General features: G+C 37.4%; 1 pseudogene; it reads right to left on the bottom strand.

Moving 5' to 3' along the window:
• Positions 1 to 18548: 18548 nt before the first annotated feature.
• Positions 18549 to 18648, bottom strand: LOC132648196 (U6 spliceosomal RNA; annotated as a pseudogene).
• Between the last annotated feature and the right edge of the window lie 472 nt (positions 18649 to 19120).

The raw sequence follows: 19120 nt of genomic DNA, 5'->3' as shown, positions 1-19120 counted from the left end.
AGTATCTGAAGCACCCTTCTGAGCTCTGTGGGCATTAGCATGTACATGATGCACATACATACATGCAGTTAAAACACTTGTACACATAGAGGAAAAGTTTTTTTTTTTTCCAGAACTTTTTAAAATTTTAAGTTAATTTTGTTATTTATTTACTTTACATCCTGATCACAGCTTCCCCTCCCTCCTCTTCTCCCAGTCTCTCCACTCCCTCCTATCCACCCCTCCCCCCACTCACTTCTCCCTTCTCTTCAGAAAAGGAGAGGCCTCCCATGGATATCAACAGGTCTCGGCAGATCAAATTGCAGTAAGAACAGGTGCATCTTCTATTGAGGCTAGACAAGGAAGTCCAGGGGAAAGGGATCCAGGGGCAGGCAATGTAGTCAGAGACAGCTCCTGCTCCCACTTTAGGAATCCCATGTGAAGACCCAGCTGCACAACTGTTACATATGTGCAGGGGGCCTAGTTCTGGCTTATTTGTGCTCTCTGGTTGGCAGTTCAATTCCTATGGGCCCTTATAGGCCCAGATTAGTTGATTTTGTAGATTTCCTTGTGTTGTCCTTGATCCCTCTGTCTTTTTCAATCCTTCTTCTTCTTCCACAGAATTCCCCAAGATCCAGCTAATGTTTGGCTGTGGGTGTCTGCATCAGTTTCCATCAGTTGCTAGATGAAGTATCTCAGATGACAGTTATGCTAGGCTGCCTGCAGGTATAGATGAATATGATGAATAGTGTCAGGAGTGGGTGCCCTCTCATGCCGTGGATCTCAAGCAGGGCCAGTTGTTAGCCAGCCCTTTCCTCAAATTCTGCTTTGTCTTTTACCCTTGCACACCTTGTAGGCAGGACCAATTGTGCGTTTTGTGTCTGGGTTGGTATCCCAGTCCCTCAAATGGAAGTCTTGCTTGGCTACAGGAGATGACCAGTTCATCTACATATCCTCCATTGCTAGGAGTCTTAGTTAGGGTCACCCTCATAGATTCCTGGGAGTTTCCATTGTTGTAGGCTTCTAACTTGTACCAGAGGTGCTCTGCCACATCCAGTTGTCTCTAACAGCACCCTCTCCCTCTGCCCTCCTTGCGCTTCATCTCTTCTGTCCCACCTCACCCTACATCTAATCTATTTCTTTTTTCTCAATGATATTCAAGCATCCCCCCTTGGCCCCTCCTTGTTACCTAGTTTCTTTGGATCTCTGGCTTGTAGCATGGTTATCTTGTACTTTATGACTAACATCAAGTTATAAGTGAGTATATAGCATGTTTATCTTTCTGGGTTTGGGTTACCACGCTGAGGGTGATCTTCTCTAGTTCTATCCATTTACTTTCAAATTTCATGAGGTCATTTAATGACTAAGTAATACTCCATTGTGTAAATGTACCACATTTTCTTTATCTATTTTTCAGTTCTTTCCAGTTTCTGGCTATTATGAATAAAGCTGCTATAAACATAGTTATGTGTCCTTGTGGTATGGTGGAATAGCTTTTGGGTATATGCCCAGGAGTGGCATAGCTGGGTCTTGTAGTAGATCTATTCATGATTTTCTGAGAAACTATCAAATTGATTTTCAGAGTGCTTGTACACGTTTGCGCTCCCACAAGCAATGGAGAAGTGTTCACTTGCTCTATAGCCTCACAAGCATGTGCTATTGCTTGAGTTTTTGATCTCAGCTGTTCTGACAGGTGTAAGATCTCAGAGTCATTTTGATTTGTGTTTTCCTGATGATTAAGGATACTGAACATTTCTTTAAGTGCCTTTTGGCCATTAGAAATCCCTCTGTTGAGAATTAATTGTTTAGATCTATACCTAATTTTAATTAGATTATTTGGTTTGCTGATGTCTAGTTTCTTGAGTTCCTTATATATTTTGTATGTCAGCCCTCTGTTAGATGTGGAGTTGGTGAAGATCTTTTCCCAATCCATAGGCTGCTGTTTTGTTCTATTAAGTGTCTTTTGCTTTACAGAAGCCTTTCAGTTTCATGAAGTCTCATTTATTAATTATTGATCTTAGAGCCTGAGGTGTTGGTGTTCTGTTCAGAAAGTTGTCTCCTGTGCCAATGCATTCAAAGTTATTCCCTATTTTCTCTTCTATCAGATTTAGTGTATCTGGTTTTATGTTGAGTCTACTTGGACTTGAGTTTTATGCAGGGTAATAGATATGGATTTATTTGCATTCTTATACATACAGACAGCCAGTTGGACCAGCTAAATTTGTTGAAGTTGCTTCCCTTTTTCCATTGTGCAACTTTGGCTTCTTTGTAAAAATCAAGTGTTCATAAGTGTGTGGGTTTATGTCCTGGTCTTCAGTTCAATTCCACTGAATAAACTGTTTTTATGCCAGTAACATTTTTTTTTATTACTATTGCTTTGTGATATAGCTTGAAATCAAGGGTGGTAATACCTCCAGAAGTTCTTTTATTGTAAAGGAATGCTATAGCTATCCTGGGTTTTTTATTTTTCCATTTGATGTTGAATATTGTTCTTTCAGGCCTGTAAAGAATTATGTTGGCATATTTATAGGAATTGCATTGAATCTATAAATTGCTTTTGATAGAATAATCATTTTTTACTATATTAATCCCACTGATCCATGAGCATGGGAGATCCTTCCATCTTCTGTTATCTTCTTTCAATTTCTTTCTCCAGAGACTTGAAATTCTTGTCATACAATTCTTTCACTTGCTTAGTTACACTTACAACAAAATATTTTATATTATTTGTGGCTATTGTGAAGGGAGTTGTTTTCCTAATTTCTTTCTCAGTCTGTTTATCATTTGTATATAGGAGGGCTATTTTTTTTAGTTAATTTGTATCCAGCCACTTTGCTGAAGGTGTTTATAAGCTGCAGGAGTTCACTGGTAGAATTTTTGGGGTCACTTATGTATACTATCATATCATCTATGAATAGCAATATTTTGATTTCTTCCTTTTCAATTTGTATCCCTTTGATCTCCTTTAGTTGTCTTATTGCTCTACTTAGAGGTTAAAGTAATACATTGAATAAATATGGAGAGAGTTGAAGCCTTGTCCATGATTTTAATGGAATTGCCTTAAATTTCTCTACATTTAATTTGATATTGGCTATTGCTTTGCTGTGTTTGTCTTTATTATGTTTAGATATTTACCTTTGATCCCAGGTCTCTCCATAGTTTTATCATGAAGGAGTGTTAGATTTTGTCAAAGGCTTTTTCAGCATCTAATGAGATGATTATGTGTTTTTCTTTCAGTTAGTTTATATGCTTTATATGGCTTGCTTATATGGTTATTTATATGGTTATGGATTTCATAACCATATGAAACCCACATCTCTGGGATGAAGCCTACTTGATCATGGAGGGGATTGATCTTTTTGATGCATTCTTGGATTATGTTTGCCGAAATTTTATTTAATATTTTTGCGTCAATGTTCATAAGGTTGGTTGAGTCTTTGTGTGGTTTAGGTGTCAGAGTGACTGTGGCCTCATAAAAGGAATTTGGTAAGGCTCTTTCTGTTTTTCTTTTGTAGAATAATTTAAAGAATATTGAAAGAGCTTTTCTTTCAAGGTGTGGTAGAATTCTGCACTGGCCTTGAGATTTTTTTTTTGGGGGGGGGGTTGGGAGATTTTAATGACTGCTTCTATTTCCTTAGAAGCTATAGAACTATTTAAATTGTTTACCTGATCTTGAATTATCATTGGTAGTAGTACCCTCAAGAATTTCATTTATATTTTCCAGCTTTGTGAAGTACAGGTTTTTAAAGTAAGTCCTAATGACACTTTGGATTTCTTTGGTCTTTTGTTATGTCCCCCTTTTCATTGCTGATTTTGTTAATTTGCATGTTCCTTCTCTGCCTTTTAGTTTGTTTGGTGAGGGGTTTGTCTATTTTATTGGTTTTGTCAAAGAACCAACTCTTTGTTTCTTTGTATTGATTTCTTTATCTGTTTTATTTATTTCAGCCCTGAGTTTGATTATTTCTTGCAGTCTAGTCCTCTTGGGTGTGTTTGATTCTTTTTGTTTTAGAACTTCCAGGTGTGCTGTTAAGATGCTAATATGAGATCTCACTGATTTCTTTATGAAGGCACTTAGTACTATAACCTTTTAGCACTGTTTTCTTTGTATGCCATATGTTTTGGTATGTTGTGCCTTCATTTTCATTGAATTATAGAAAGTCTTTAATTTCTTTATTTATTCTCTGACCTGTTGATGGTCATTGAGTAAAGAGTTGTTCAGTTTCCATGACTTTGTAGGCATTCTGTTGTTTTTGTTTGAAGTCCAGCTTTTTTTAAACTTTTATTAATTACACTTTATTCACTTTGTATCCCCCCCCATAAACCCCTCCCTCCTACCCTCCTGATCCCACCTTCCCTCCTCTTCTTCACGCATGCCCCTCCCCAAGTCCACTGATAGGGGAGGTCCTCCTCTCCTTCCTTCTGATCCTAGTCTATCAGATCTCATCAGGAGTGGCTGCATTGTCATCTTCTGTGTCCTGGTAAGGCTGCTCCCCACTCTGGGGAAGGTGATCAAAGAACAGGCCAATCAGTTTATGTCAGAGACAGTCCCTGTTCCCATTACTATGGAACCCACTTGGACACTGAACTGCCATGGGCTACATCTGTGCAGGGGTTCTAGGTTATTTCCGTGCAAAGGACTTTGTTAGAGTATGAGTCTCTAGATCCCCGTGTTCAAATTTTTTGGTTCTTGCTCTCCTTGCGGAGCTCCTGTCCTCTCCAGGTCTTACTATTTCCCACTTCCTTCATAACATTTCATGCACTCTGCCCAATAGTTGGCCATAAGTCTCAGCATCTGCTTTGATAATCTACAGAGCAGTGATGTCCAGCTTTAACCCATGGTAGTCTGATAAGATACAGCAAGTTATTTCAAATTTCTTGTATCTGTTGGGACTTGTTGTCACGAAGTACATGGTCAGTTTTGGAGAAGTTTCCATGAGGTGCTGAAAAGAAGGTATATTCTTTTGTGATTGGGTAAAATGTTCTGTAGATATGTTTTAGATATGTTTGAGTCATAATTTCTGTTAGCTCCAGTATTTCTCTGTTTAATTTTTGTCTGATGACATGTCTGTTGGTTAGGGTGGGGTATTGAAGTCTCCCACTACTATTGTATGGGGTCCAATGTGTGTTTTAAAGTTTAGTAATGTTTCTTTTACAAACATGGGTACCCTTGTGTTTGGGGCATAGATGTTAAGATTTGAAAAATCAACTTGGTGGATTTTTCCTTTAATTAGTATGATGTGTCTTTCCCATGTTTTTTGGCTGATTTTGGTTGAAAATCTATTTTATTATTTATAGAATGACTATTCTAGCTTGCTTCTTGGGTCTGTTTGCTTAAAAAATTGTTTTCAAGCCCTTTAATCTGACATAGTGTCTATATTTGATGTTGAAGTGAGTTTCTTGTAAATGCAACAGAATCCTATTTTTACATCCAGTTTGATAGTCTCTCTCTGTGTGTGTTTAAATTGGGGAATCAAGTCCACTAATGTTGAGAGATATTAAAGACCAATGATTATCAATTCCTGTTTTTTGATGTTGGTTGTGTAGTGTGTGTTCTTCTCTTTTTTGGGGTTTGCTTCTGTAAAATTATTTAATTCTTGTGTTTTCTTGGTTGTACTTAACCTTCTTGGGTTGGACATTTTCTTCTAGCATCATCTATAGAGCTGTGTTTGTGGATGGATATTGTTTAAATTTGGTTTTGTAATGAAATATCTTGTTTTCTACATCAATGGCTATTGAAATTTTTGCTGGGTGTAGTAGTCTTTGCTGGTATTTGTGTTCTCTTAGACTGCAAGACATCTGTCCAGGTCCTTCTGGCTTTTAAAACTCTGTGAGAAGTAGAGCATAATTCTAATAGGCCTGCCTTTATATGTTAACTTGGCCTTTTTCCCTTGTGAGTTTTATATTCCTTTCTTTGTTCTGAACATTTAATGTTTCAATTATTATGTGGCAGGAAGATTTTCTTTCTGTCCTATCTATTTGGTGTTCTCTATGTTTCTTGTATGTTTATCAGCATCTCTTCTTTAGGTTAGGATAATTTTCTTCTATGGTTTTGTTGAAAACACTTTTTTAGGCCTTTGAGCTGGAAAGCTTCTTCTTCTATTCCTGTTATTTTCAGTTTTTGTCTTTTAATAGTGTCCCAAATTTCCTCGATGTTTTGTGTCAGAAACTTTTTAGATTTAACATTTTCTTTGACTGATGTATCAGTCTTTCTATCATATCTTCTATGCCTGAGATTTTTCTGTTCTATCTCTTGTGTTCTGTTGGTGATTCTTGAATCTGTAATTTCTGTTTTCTTACCTAGGTTTTCCATCTCCAGGATTCCCTCAGTTTGTGTTTTCTCTATTGCTTCTATTTCCATTTTCAGGTCTTGAACAGTTTTATTAAATTCCTTTACATTTTTGATTGTATTTTTTTCTGTATTTCTTTAAGAGATTTCTTAATTTTCTCTTTAAAAAAATTCTCTTTGGCTTAATAATAATGTTGGATTTAAGGTCATTTTCTTGTGCTTCAGCTATGTTGGGATATCCAAGGCTTCTTAGAGTAGGATATCCAGGCTCTGGTGTTGCCATATTGCCCTAGCTCTTGTTGATTGTATTCTTAGGCAGCCTTTAGCCAGCTGGTTGTCCCTTGTGCCAATAGGCACCTGGGAATTCAGACAGAATTTTGGGCCAAAAATAGGAGTGCAGGCAACAAGGTGCAGTTTAATGCTGTTGGGTTTGCTTTAGGAGAATTTGGCTGCCAGGTGATTGTGGGGTAAGGGTCCCTTCAAAACTTCTTTGAAATTAACATCTGAAAATTTCTACATGTGTTTATGTTTTGAGGAGGCCTAGACCTCCAAAGGAAAGATAAGTCTTGTTAATTTGTCATCAAAGAACAGAAAACTTGATCTCCTACTCCAAACCTGTACTTGTTTATTTGGGGAGAGATGGGGCGGAGAGTATAGTCTGAGGTATGGCCAGGCTATAACCTACAATTCAACCTCAGCAACGCACATTCTCAAGCTAAGCCTACTTGCTAAGGGCTCCATTGTCTCACCAAGCATCACCAAGGGGATCAACTGCTCAAACAATCAGGGATGTTTTTGATTCAAAACATAATGACTGTGAAAAGTAAACACATTTTACTGAGTTGATTTATAAATTTTTTTTCTTTCTCTTTATTCTGGATTTTTAGGTTATTAAAATTCTTTGGGAGTTATAGATGCAACATCAAGCATCAGTTAAGCTATTTTACTCACAGCTATTATTTTTCTTTAAATTAGATTTCTAGAAATGAAATGCATGTGTCAAAAGGCACAGGTTAGTTTGTGATTTTAGAGAATTAATACCGGGGTTGGGGATTTAGCTCAGTGGTAGAGCGCTTGCCTAGCAAGCGCAAGGCCCTGGGTTCGGTCCTCAGCTCTGGAAAAAAAAAAAAAAAAAAAAAAAACAAGGTAACTAGAGAATTAATACCAAATTTTCAGTTTTAACAGCAGTTTATGAAAGGCTTACATACCTCTTGCTTAGACACCAGTTGTTGCTAAGAACTGCTATGAGAAGTTTTGCAAGTTCACAGGAAAACTAATATCATTTTAATTATCAGTCCTTTGTTTATTAATGAGGTTGACTTTCATTTAATGTTTATTAGGCATTTGTGTCCTCCTGTATGTTCCCTGCTCATTTTTCTTACTTGGATATTTGATGCATTTGCATTTTAAAAGAGGAACTAATTAACAGAATTAGATCTCTAATTAGTGAACTTATGGAGGAAGTACTTTCTAAGAAGAGGAAGACCTTTATTGTGTATCCTTAAAGAATATTCCATAAAGAAAGGGATGGTATCTATTGATGTACAAAACCACAACAGCTGAAGGACAGTGCTTCACCAAATGGGCTGAGAAACAGTTTTGATCTTAGTGCTTATACATCATCAATTCCTTCTTTCAGAAACTATGATAACCAATGAAGTATACTATATAAAACTTGGACAGTAGCAAAATAAGGGAACAATTTCCATATAAAGATCACCTTTAAAACATAACAGAATTGATTTATTTCTAGAGTTTAAAAAAAAATGTAATAGAGAGATCTTAGGACCCTGAACTAAGTATTGGCATCAGAAGGCTACAATTTTTATACTCCATTAATTGCTATAGTTCCTTTTTTGAGGTTAAATTATGAATTTTATAACCTCTATATCTAAGTGAAATTCTGATTATTGTATTAGGTTTGGTGGTTATATACATGGGAATAGCTTTAAGTACAACTTAGAACCCATCCTTGGGAAGTTGCAAATACTAGAATATCAAACATTGCAATGAAGTTACAAGAAAAATGGTCAGACAAATTTCTTGACTATAAAGTTCAGGTAAATGGAGGTGGTTGCTAACAAATTGTGTTTCATATTAGCCACGAAATAATGCATTTATTTATTCATTTATTTATTTTTGATAATATGGTACCTTTTATTGAATATATCTTTGTCATCATAACTTCAATATGGTTTCAAAGTTGATCATCAGTGGCTTTGTACCACTAACAGTCACTATTGATTGGGAGATTTCTGAAGTTTACTTTTTTATATTTTATTGTTATTATTTTTTGAGATGGTCTTGGCTGTCCTGGACTCACTTTGTAGACCAGTCTGGCCTTGAACTCGGAGAGATCTGCCTGCCTCTGCCTTTCTGAGTGCTGAGATTACAGTCGTATACCACTGTGCTTGGTTTAAGTTTAAAAAAAAAAAAAAAAGAATGTCTTTTTTTATTTCCTCCTTTTGTTAAACATAGATTCTTTTCTCAAACACTATTTGTTTAAGGTTGTTCCTTACTGTCTCTTCCTCTAGGCCCAGTGTGCCTGGCTTTCTATTGAGGCCTTTAAGCCATTTAGACTTCAGTTTTGTTTGGGGTATATGGATTTGTTTTCATTTTTCTGCTTGTACATATTTAGTTTGACCAGAACCATTTGTTGAAGATATCTTTTTTCCAGTGTGTATTTCTGGCTTCTTTATAAAAGTTCAGGTGTTTATATGTATGTGGGTTTATGTGTAGGTCTTCAATTTCATTCCATTGATCAACATGACTGTTTTTATGACAGTATCCTGCTCCTTTCATTTCTATAGCTTTTGTAGTATCACTTGAGATCAGCAATGTAAGACCTTCCACAGTTCCTTTGTTGTTCACTATTGTTTTAGCTATCCTGTTTTTTGTTTTGTTTGTTTGTTTGTTTGTTTTTTAATTCCACATGAAGTTTGAGAATTGTTCTTTTAAGTTTTGTATTGGGGATTTTGATGGGGATTATGCTAACTCTCTAGATTACATTTAGTAAGATGGTCATTTTTACTATGTTAATTCTTCTGATCCATAAGCATGGGAGATCTTTCTACCTTCTGATCTCTTCTTCAGTTCCTTTCTTCAAAGATTTGAGCTTTTAGTATACATATCTTTCACTTGTTTGGTTAGTGTTATCCCAAGATATTGTGTGAAGCTATTTTGAAGGTTTTCCTGATTTTTTTTAGTCTGTCATTTGTATAAAAGAAGGCTACTAACTTTTGAAGTTAATTTTTTATCTAGATGCTTTGCTGGAAGTATTTATCATCTACAGGAGATCCCTCGTGGAATAGCAAAGCAGAACAGGGAAAGAGAGCCAATGCTCCAGTCTCATTCCCCAGCTCTTTAGCAGAACACCTGCTACAGTTTCCCTTCCCTCTCTAATTCATACCCAACAAATCAGGAAGATCTGCTCCACCAAGCTTCCTTCACCCAAACTCATCCCATTATCCCAGCCTCCAACACCGTCAGGAATACCTTGGAGTTAACACAACAATAGTTTGGTTTTTATCAGTTAATGCTAAGTGAATGTGTGAGTAGAAGTCTGGTCCCAAGTAATAGGCTATGTTTTTCCTCTGGTTGACAGTAACATTGCCATGACCTGATACTGCTTTAGGTAAAAGCAGGTTCTTACATTTCTTACTGAAGTAAATCTTTTAAATTGACTTTTCGTAGGCTTAGATTTTTCACCAAACCTACTTTATTTATTGTTCTTAAACACTTATACCTCCCTTCTGCTCACTGACCAGAGGTAGGGGAGAAAGAATATTGTTAGGTAAAAGGGTGTTGTAGACCTTTTTAGAAGTAGTTCTTTGGGATGAGTCCACTCTTCGTTGTCCACTAGCAGTCCAGTCCAAAGACCAGCACCAAGGAGCAACACAAATCCGCATGACTCAGAAGATGGAGACCAGTCAGCAAAAGCTCAAAGGCTCAGTTGGATCTCCTTGAGTTCTTTGGAACGTTTCTTTCTGTGAAGTCAAGTATCAAAGCACGAAGATCAGTGCAGTGATGTTGAACGAAAAAAACAATGTTGCAGTGTCTGTGGGCTTCTGTGTATCTTCCCACCTACAGATGTTCTCAGCTGGCCAAAGTCATGCCCCTCACACAAGAGAACACAGAGCAAAAATGCCCTCTTAGAAGCCAGCCTTCAACAAAAACATCCTGAGACTCAACTGAGTCTTCAAAGTAATCAGAAACTTCCACTTCAACTTTCCCTCCCTCCATACTTTTCTCTTTTCCTTTCTTTTCCCCTCTACCCCCATCGTGTCTCTCTGTCTCTTTCTTCCTCTTCTAAGGATTGAATTTAGAATGTCAAGCTCCCTAGATAATCATGATTCTACCACTGAGCTTTATAGTTGGCTTCTTCTACCTGCAACACATTAATGCATGATCATGTATACATTGTTTTTTGAGATCTCCCTTCCTCCCTCCCCTACTCCCACACCCCTATTCCTATATCTCCTCTTACTCGCTTCTGCTTCTCAATTAGCCCTCCCTCCCTTCATGTCTCATGTCTTTTATTACCCTCCTTTGTTTTCTCTTCTCTAACTCTCCTTTAGGACATAAAAATACTATACTAAGAAAGCCACAGGAAGACAATTTTTTTTAAACTGCATGTCTTATCTCATATGGAGATTCAAGATTTAAATTTTGCCTGTATGCCATTGTGTAATGATGTATGTGTGTGTTCTTTCACTTTTGACATACTTTATTCCCCCTAATAATGTCATTAAAACATTATTTTCCCATATTTTGCTAATCAGGTGATGAAGATATTTAGACTCGACTAGCACAGAATTATTAAAGAGACATTGAATGTCATGTTGATAGAATTAGTGGCTGAATATTTGCGTTCACTTAAAAATTTATATAGTGAAATTTAACTAATTCTTAGTGGTATGGGTGGTAATCAGATTTAGGTAAGGTCCTAAGTGTGCTACTTTTTAAAAGATGCATTTAGTGCTCTCATGCAGACAGAACTCTCTTCTCTTTGCTCCAAGAAGGCATCCACGTACAGACCAGCACACAAGCTCTTCACACAGTCAAATCTTTCATGACTTTGGTCTCTCACTGTGTAGAACTGTGAGAGATAAATTCTGCTGTCTGTGATACACAGTCATAGTATTTTGCTCTAGAAATTCAAATTAAGTAATAGAATAAAATGAGAGTCTAAAGCCATCCATGGCTACAATACCTCTCATTCTCACAGGAAAATGGTCCTTTTCCCTTCCTTGTCACATACAAAAAGATCTTGCTGGAATAAGATGGGAAGTCAATGTTCCGGGAAGGGCTCATTCTGTTTAGAACCCAAAATTAAAAAGAAACAGATTTTTTTCCTTTTCATTTGTCATAAACATGTCCTTTATAATATAGAATATATTTTACTGAGAATTAATAACTCCAATTTTCTCACTAGTAGAACAAGAGAATGTTACGTACTTATATTTAAAAAAGAAGGGCCAGGTTATTTTGAAAGTCAGAGATCATATAAAATTACTTTTTTAAAAGACCAGCATGTTTCGGTTTTGTAAATCACGTGAAGTTTATAGTTTCCTATCACAGTGTTTAAGTGCAATAAAGGTGGTAAAGAAAGATGCAAATTCTATTGAGTTAGTCAGGCTGAATAAAGTAAAGTGGTACCATGTGGAGAGAGGGAGGGGTTAAAGCCTGAGCTATGCCAGGCTCAGCTCACTTCATTTCCTACCTGTGCTGTTGTGAAATCCTGTTTTCTTATCTCTTCAGTGGGGATAATGATGATATCCTCTGGGCTAGTGCATTATTGTTCCAGACTCATTAATTGGGATGATAGAATTACTTTGGTGTTGTGTCACTCTGTTGTGATTCTTATGGTGGAAAGTTATTGTTATTATTAACAAGTTCTAGTATCTCATATTTACCAGAAGGTAAATTATGGCTTGAAAATGCCAATATTTCGAGCTCAAGAAACATAAAGGCAGAGACAGAAGAATCATGAAACCAAGGCTGGCCTGGGCTACGCACGCAGGAGGTCACAGTCAACCTGAGATGCCATTTTAACTCAGCAGCAACAAATAGTAAGCAGTTCAAATGAATCATAACAGTGTTTGGTAAAATACTGTCTCAAACTATCCTATCCCCACTCCAGGGCAGGATAAAATATAATATGTAATTTACTATTTATGAATACAGTTATAGAAGCAGCTAGTTTGGGAAGAAATTTATTCATAACCTCAGAAAAAATATGTTAGGCATTTCAATGTCAGTGCCCACTTCTTTTAAAGTGCAGGCTTTCTCAGATGTCTCCTGAATGCTTCACATTACTAAGTGATTTTATGCAAATTATTTTATCAACCTCATTTTTAATCTCACTGCATAAAACTACTTGGGGAAAGAATGAAAGAAAAGAAAAATAAAGGCAAGGAAGGTGTTGGATGGAAAGAAAAGAAATTAAGTAAGTTAGGCACATTTGTCACACAACTTAGCTGTGTGCACAGTAAGTATTTTGATTAGTTTGTTACCAGGATTTCTTTGAGAGGTCTCCAGAAAAAGGTCAAGTGAATTGCTCTGGCTTTTAAAATTCCCATGGAACTACACTACCGCCATTGTTGAGTCTGGCACCTGCATGAGTTGGCCACCCAAACACACAATTTTCATTCTTAGCTGAAATGTTTTCAGCTGTTTATTTTATTATGACGTTAAATGTATAGAAAAGTCATAAAGAAAGAACAGAGTCTCAGACATTCAACACTCAGCTCCTCCTCGCATTAAGACCTTAAGTCACAGGATGTTTAAAGAGGGCAGCGTTGGAACAGTAACTAAACTCAAGGTGTATTTGGAGTTTCAACAGGGCTTGCACGAGCATCCGTTCATGGTTTCAGCATTAAACTCAGAACTTCAGAAGACAGTTAGTCTTGCCTTGTTTGGTTTGTGATTGTTTTTCAACCTCACTGTTGTCTCAGTTACCCCTCTGTTGCCCTCATAAAATGCCCTGACTAAAGCAACCTGAGGGGAAAAGGGTTTATTTTGGCTCACAGAAGGAGGGTGTAGTCTGTTATGGCAGGGAATTCCTGGTGCTTGGAATTGGTTACATTGCTTCTACAATTAGAAAGCAGTGAATAATGATTGGTGGTGCACAGCTAGTTTTCTACTTTTTATGCAGCCCAGGAAATGTTGCAGCCTATTTTAAGGGATGGTCTTTCTACTTCAATTAATTTATTCCAGATAATTCCTTACAACTGCTCCTTAAGGTTTATGTCCTAGGTGATTCATTGTAGGTGATTTGAGGTATCAAAGTTGATAATCAAATTATCTACCACATCATGTGTATTCACTTCTTATCGATGATTTTAACAAGTAAGCACAAACTTAACAGCTAACAGCAATGCACGTTTATTACATCACAATTCTGGAGCTCAGCAGTCACTGGACTAATGTCACATCATGTCTTCTAAGTATTCTGTAGTCTTTCCTTCTCTTTTCATCCAAATTTCCAGTGTTTCTGGTAAAACTCTCAAAAACTTGATGACATTAGACTTCTGACTTGCCAAAATGTAAGACAATGGATGCTTGTTGTGTGAAACCATAAAAGCTTATGGTAATTATTATGGCACTATTACATCAAAATTATTGCAATTGGACTTGGTAATAGGGAAGTCATTAGTTACAGTATTAAAAAGTGTTTTAGAAAAGTGATGAGAAATAGGATCTTGGGGACAAGATTTGAGAAAGGACAGGTGAATTGGATAGAGCATATACAAGCCTAAGGAAGCTCTTAATTCTTTCTCATCATTTGGCTCATGACAGATGATGAAGACTGCTCCCAACTCCCCTACATTTTCCTGGTAAATTCCTGTCTTTATGTCTTCCCTGACTTTCAATCAGAGTGGCTTTTTTGCATTCCTGCCACCTGAACGGTTCCCTGTTCTATGATATTATTTCTTTCCTCATTAAAGTCTGTGTATGCACATCATCTCTTAGTAGCCTGCTCAACTGAAATGATTATCAAAACCTTTGACTGAATCAACAGTTACAGGGAAGATACTTGAGCACTGATAAATGATTATAAGGTTATACCCGCTCGAGTGTGAAGCTTCATTATTCCTACTGGTTAGGTTCAGTTCAGTAATTAGGTTTCTGTTCAAATATTTGGTAAGATAAACAGAAAGATTAACCAAAAGAACAAATACTCATCAAATTGGAGCTTAAGCATATGAAATCTATTTACTTATGTGAAATGTCTTTTCAGGAAAATGTTTGTAGATCATTATCTTAAGTATCAAAAGTAAATTTCTTAGTTGTCTGAGAAAGCACCAGATTGCTTTCCAGAGTGGTTGTACAAGTTTACATTCCCATCAGCAATGGAAGAGGGTTCCCCTTTTTCCACAACCTCTCCAGCATGTGTTGTCTCTTGAGTTTTTGATCTTAGCCATTCTGATGGGTGTAAGGTGAAATCTTAGGGTCATTTTGATTTGCATTTCCCTGATGGCTAATGAGGTTGAGCATTTCTTTAAGTGTTTCTCCACCATTCAATATTCCTCTATTGAGAATTCTCTGTTTAGCTCTGTACTCCATTTTTTAATTGGATTACTTGATACTTCGCTGTTTAACTTCTTTGGTTCTTTATATATACTGGATATTAGTTTTCTGTCAGATATAGGGTTGGTGAAGATGCTTTCCCAATCTGTAGGCTGTCGTTTTGTTCTGACAACAGTGTCCTTTGCTTTACAGAAGCTTTTCAGTTTCATGAGGTCCCATTTATTGATTGTTGCTCTTAATGCCATACCACTCCTAGGCATATACCCAAAAGAGTCTCAAGTACACAATAAGGACATTTGCTCAACCATGTTTGTAGCAACCTTATTTGTAATAGCCAGAACCTGGAAACAGCCCAGATGCCCCTCAGTGAGGGAATGGATGCACAAATTATGGTATAGCTATACAATGGAATATTACTCAGCAATAAAAAAAAAAACAAACAAGGAAATCATGAAATTTGCAGGTAAATGGTGGGATCTGGAAAAGATCCTGAGTGAGCTATCCCAGAAGCAGAAAGATGCACATGGTATATACTCACTCATATAGACATATAATATAGGATAAACCTACTAAAATCTGTACACCTAAAGAAAATAATAAAGAGGGAGGACTCTTGCTAAAATGCTCAATTCCTATTCAGAAAGGCAAAGAGGATGGACATCAGAAGGAGAAAAGAGGGAACAAGTCAGGAGCCTAATACAGAGGACCTCTGAAAGGCACTGCCCTGTAGATTATCAATGCAGATGCTGAGATTTAGGGAAAACCTTTGGGCAGAGTGCAGGGAGTCTTATGAAAGAAGTGGGAAACAGTAAGATCTGGAGAGGACAGGAACTCCACAAGGAGAGCAACAGAACCAAAAAATCTGAGCACAGGGGTCTTTCCTGAGACTGATACTCCAACCAAGGACTATGCATGGAGACACCTAAGACCCCTGCACAGATGTAGCCCATGGCAGTTGAGTATCCAAGTGGGTTCCATTGTAATAGGAACAGGGACTGCCTCTGACATGAACTGATTGGCCTGCTCTTTAATTGCCTCCCCCTGAAGGGGAAGCAGCATTACCAGGCCACAGAAGAGGACAATCAGCCACTCCTGATGAGACCTAATTGACTAGGGTCAGAAGAAAGGAAAAGAAGACCTCCCTTATCAGTGGACTTGGGGAGGGGCATGCATGTAGAGGGTGGAGGAAGGGAGGGATTGGGATGGGAATAGGGAGGGAACTACAGGGGAGATACAAAGTGAATAAAGTATAATTAATAAAGAATTAAAAAATAAATTTCCATGTAAGTCCTAAGTTATAGTTTCCATGAAAAGGAAAAACATATTTATAAAATAAAAAAATAGAGCTATTTAAATTTCAGGACGACGCATGCTAAGATGTGCAATAAACATTTGAGACTTAAACACACCTGCATTCGACGTTTAAATACACACACCATGAGGACAGGAAGTTAAACCAAATACAACTACCAGGAAGCAAACTTTACCCAAATAAACAGAAATAACAATTGAATTCCATCTTTGAAACCAGCTTATTTTTACACTTCGTCACGTGTTCCTGTCAGGTCTGTCTACTTCTCAGCAACCTGTCTCTTCAATAGTCAAAATTCCCCAGGGCTTCTGAGACCACGCTACGCAGCTAGTTTTTCCTGCACAGGGCCATGCACTGGCTCCTACCCTTTGTTTTTCATTATCTGATAGGCGCTGAAATTTGCTCAGAGTATGCAAGACCTTATTACATAACTGGTCTTTTATCTGACAACTCCACCCCTGTGTAACGATGTGAGACAAGGAAGAAAACAAGGACACAGTTCCAAAGCCAGTATTCTAAACTGTAGTCTAAAACTGACTCTTTGGAGATCCCTCAGAGGATCTTGCTCTCTGCTTCCTTTCATGTAGTCATTTTGTCAGTACTTCCTGAGGATATCAGTGATGTCAAAAAACAATTAAAACTTGTTTAAAATACATCTCTTTTGTCAAACATATTAATTCCAAAAAATGCAGAACATATTTTTAAATTCACCTTCAAGTAGTAACTCATGGTTTTAAATTTACTTTAATAAATATTCTTGATAAACCTTTTAGAGCTTCCAAGAGAAAACCTTCTGTAGCTATTAACTATAGGAAAGAAGTCTGGGTGGTGAACCACAGTCAGTCCAGTGAGCCTTGAAGTCAGACTTAGCTTCCAGCTTCCAATCATTCCAAGGCATTGCTGGTCTGTGTAAACCTTTCACTCTCTGCCCCAGTCTTCATTTGAGAAAGGAAGATAGTATAGAACTCTCTCTAAATGGGAGGTGCAGGAAATTCACAAATCAGAGTTTTAAAGGATATTTTGTTTTACCAATGTCTGAAATCCAAGTTACAAATATTAGCATTGTAGTAGGAATAAAAAAAAAATCATCTATGAGAAACAATGTAGAAATTATCTAGTTGAACTCTCACCCAGTGTAGAAATTCAGTTATTCTGATGGGCAGTTACTATGTGCAGTAGCTTCAGGGAATGAGGTGTTCCATTTCGGAAACCTGCCTTTGTTTTGCTGGCAGGGAGGGCTCTGCAGGCGCCCTGCTTCATCTGCCCTCCCTCAGCCAGGTCTCAAGGAAAGCGAGTACCACTGCACCCACGTCCTGCCTGTGTCTCATTTCTGAGCAACACACCCTGGACACTGTGTTCAACACTGCTAATCTGCAGGGAAACCCTGAAAAATGGATAAGATTAGTTCTATTTTAGTGACAAAAATGGAAGCTTAAAAGGTCAAAAATCCTTTCTGAGGTCACATAGTAAATAGGTTTAAAAGTGATAGAAAAATTTTAGCAGCAAAAGCCCTTCACAATGTTTAAAATCACATGTTAGATTTTTGTAAGCTCTCTCTTTTCCACAGCCAAGCAGCTCCTTACATAATATGAGGGATGCATTTCCGAGCGGTCAGTGTCCTTTTAACTGCACTCTCCCTCAATAAAAAAGTGAAGAGTGCTCTTATGGGTGGTACTCATAGGTGACTACTTCCCTACTGATAGATCATGTGATTTTTGGGTACAGCCTTGCTTTTTTCCCCCAGAGCTGTATCTAAATACTGACTAATGTTCAACTTGAGCTCAACTAAAACCTGTAATCTATCACCTCTCTGATTAGAAATCTCTCACACCTGGTCTCTCACATCTTGGGCTCATGGAGAGGACTTGCTTGTTCACTTGCTCATGCTTTTAATCATAACATGTCTGTTAATTTCATTTATGGGCATGTGTTCTGCCTTGTCAGAATCATTTTGAATCTTAGTCCCATCATATAGCATATTAGCTCTGCCTTTCAATTCACTGTTATGTCTAAATTTGATAACCATGATTTCTGAGCCCTCACCCCAGGTGCTGATAAAAAGTATCAAACAGGAAAGGACAAAGATACAATCTAGCATCCTGGTACCAGAGACATTTTAGTTAATGATGCTTCATCTAAATGAGTAATGGCCCAGCCATAAGAGGGAATGCAGTTTTGTTTGCATAATATTTAATAGCATCAAAGCTATATTTTATCATATAATATATTATTGTGAGCTAATCCAATCTGACTGGGTAGACAGAAAAATTAAATTGCAAGGGGAGTTGTGAATGCCTGCTGTGTTCTACGATTTTAGGGGTTCTGTAAAGATTCCGTCTTCTCCATTTTCTCCTTCTTCTGGTAATTGCCATAAGGAGTCTAGGGAACTTTATGTTTGTGACATAGGCAACATAGAACTTGGTCTACATTAACTCTTTTCCTAATATGAAACATATCATACATTTGTGTTTCATTCTTGCACAGGGGCCATGCCAACTTTCTCTGCATTGCTTAATCTTAGTGTATGTGCCACAAGTACTTTTGTTTCTGTTTAAAACGTTACCCTTTGCAGGGCTGTTTTGCTTTATTTTGTTTTTATGAAGGCATGAATGCGTGTATGTATACTTATTATCTTGTTTGTTGTCTGTTCCTGGAAGGTGAGGCTTTTGTCTTTTGATTGCTTCTCTTAAATTTTTTTCTATAGTCATTTAAATTTTTATTAGCTTTAATTGTGTGTGCATCTACTTGCAGGCAGTCCATGAATACCTAGGAATACCTGTGCCTGCAGAGGCTAGAGGTGTGGGACACCTCGGACCTCAAGTTACAGATGGATGTCTCCTGTCTGACTCAGGTCTTCTGGGAGGGCAGTGCACTCTTTTAATCATTGAACCATCTCTCCAGCCCTGTTTGCCCCTTTTGTATTTTGTACTAGCCGGAACACATAGTAGATAGTAAATAGAGGACTCAATATCTAGAAACTGTTGGAAAAAAATTAACGTTCAGCCCTACCC

Source organism: Meriones unguiculatus, chromosome 15 (assembly GCF_030254825.1).
Source record: "Meriones unguiculatus strain TT.TT164.6M chromosome 15, Bangor_MerUng_6.1, whole genome shotgun sequence".
NCBI classification, from domain to species: Eukaryota; Metazoa; Chordata; class Mammalia; order Rodentia; family Muridae; genus Meriones; species Meriones unguiculatus.
Note: the sequence above shows the minus strand (reverse complement) of the source record. Positions and strands in the feature narration are given on the sequence as shown.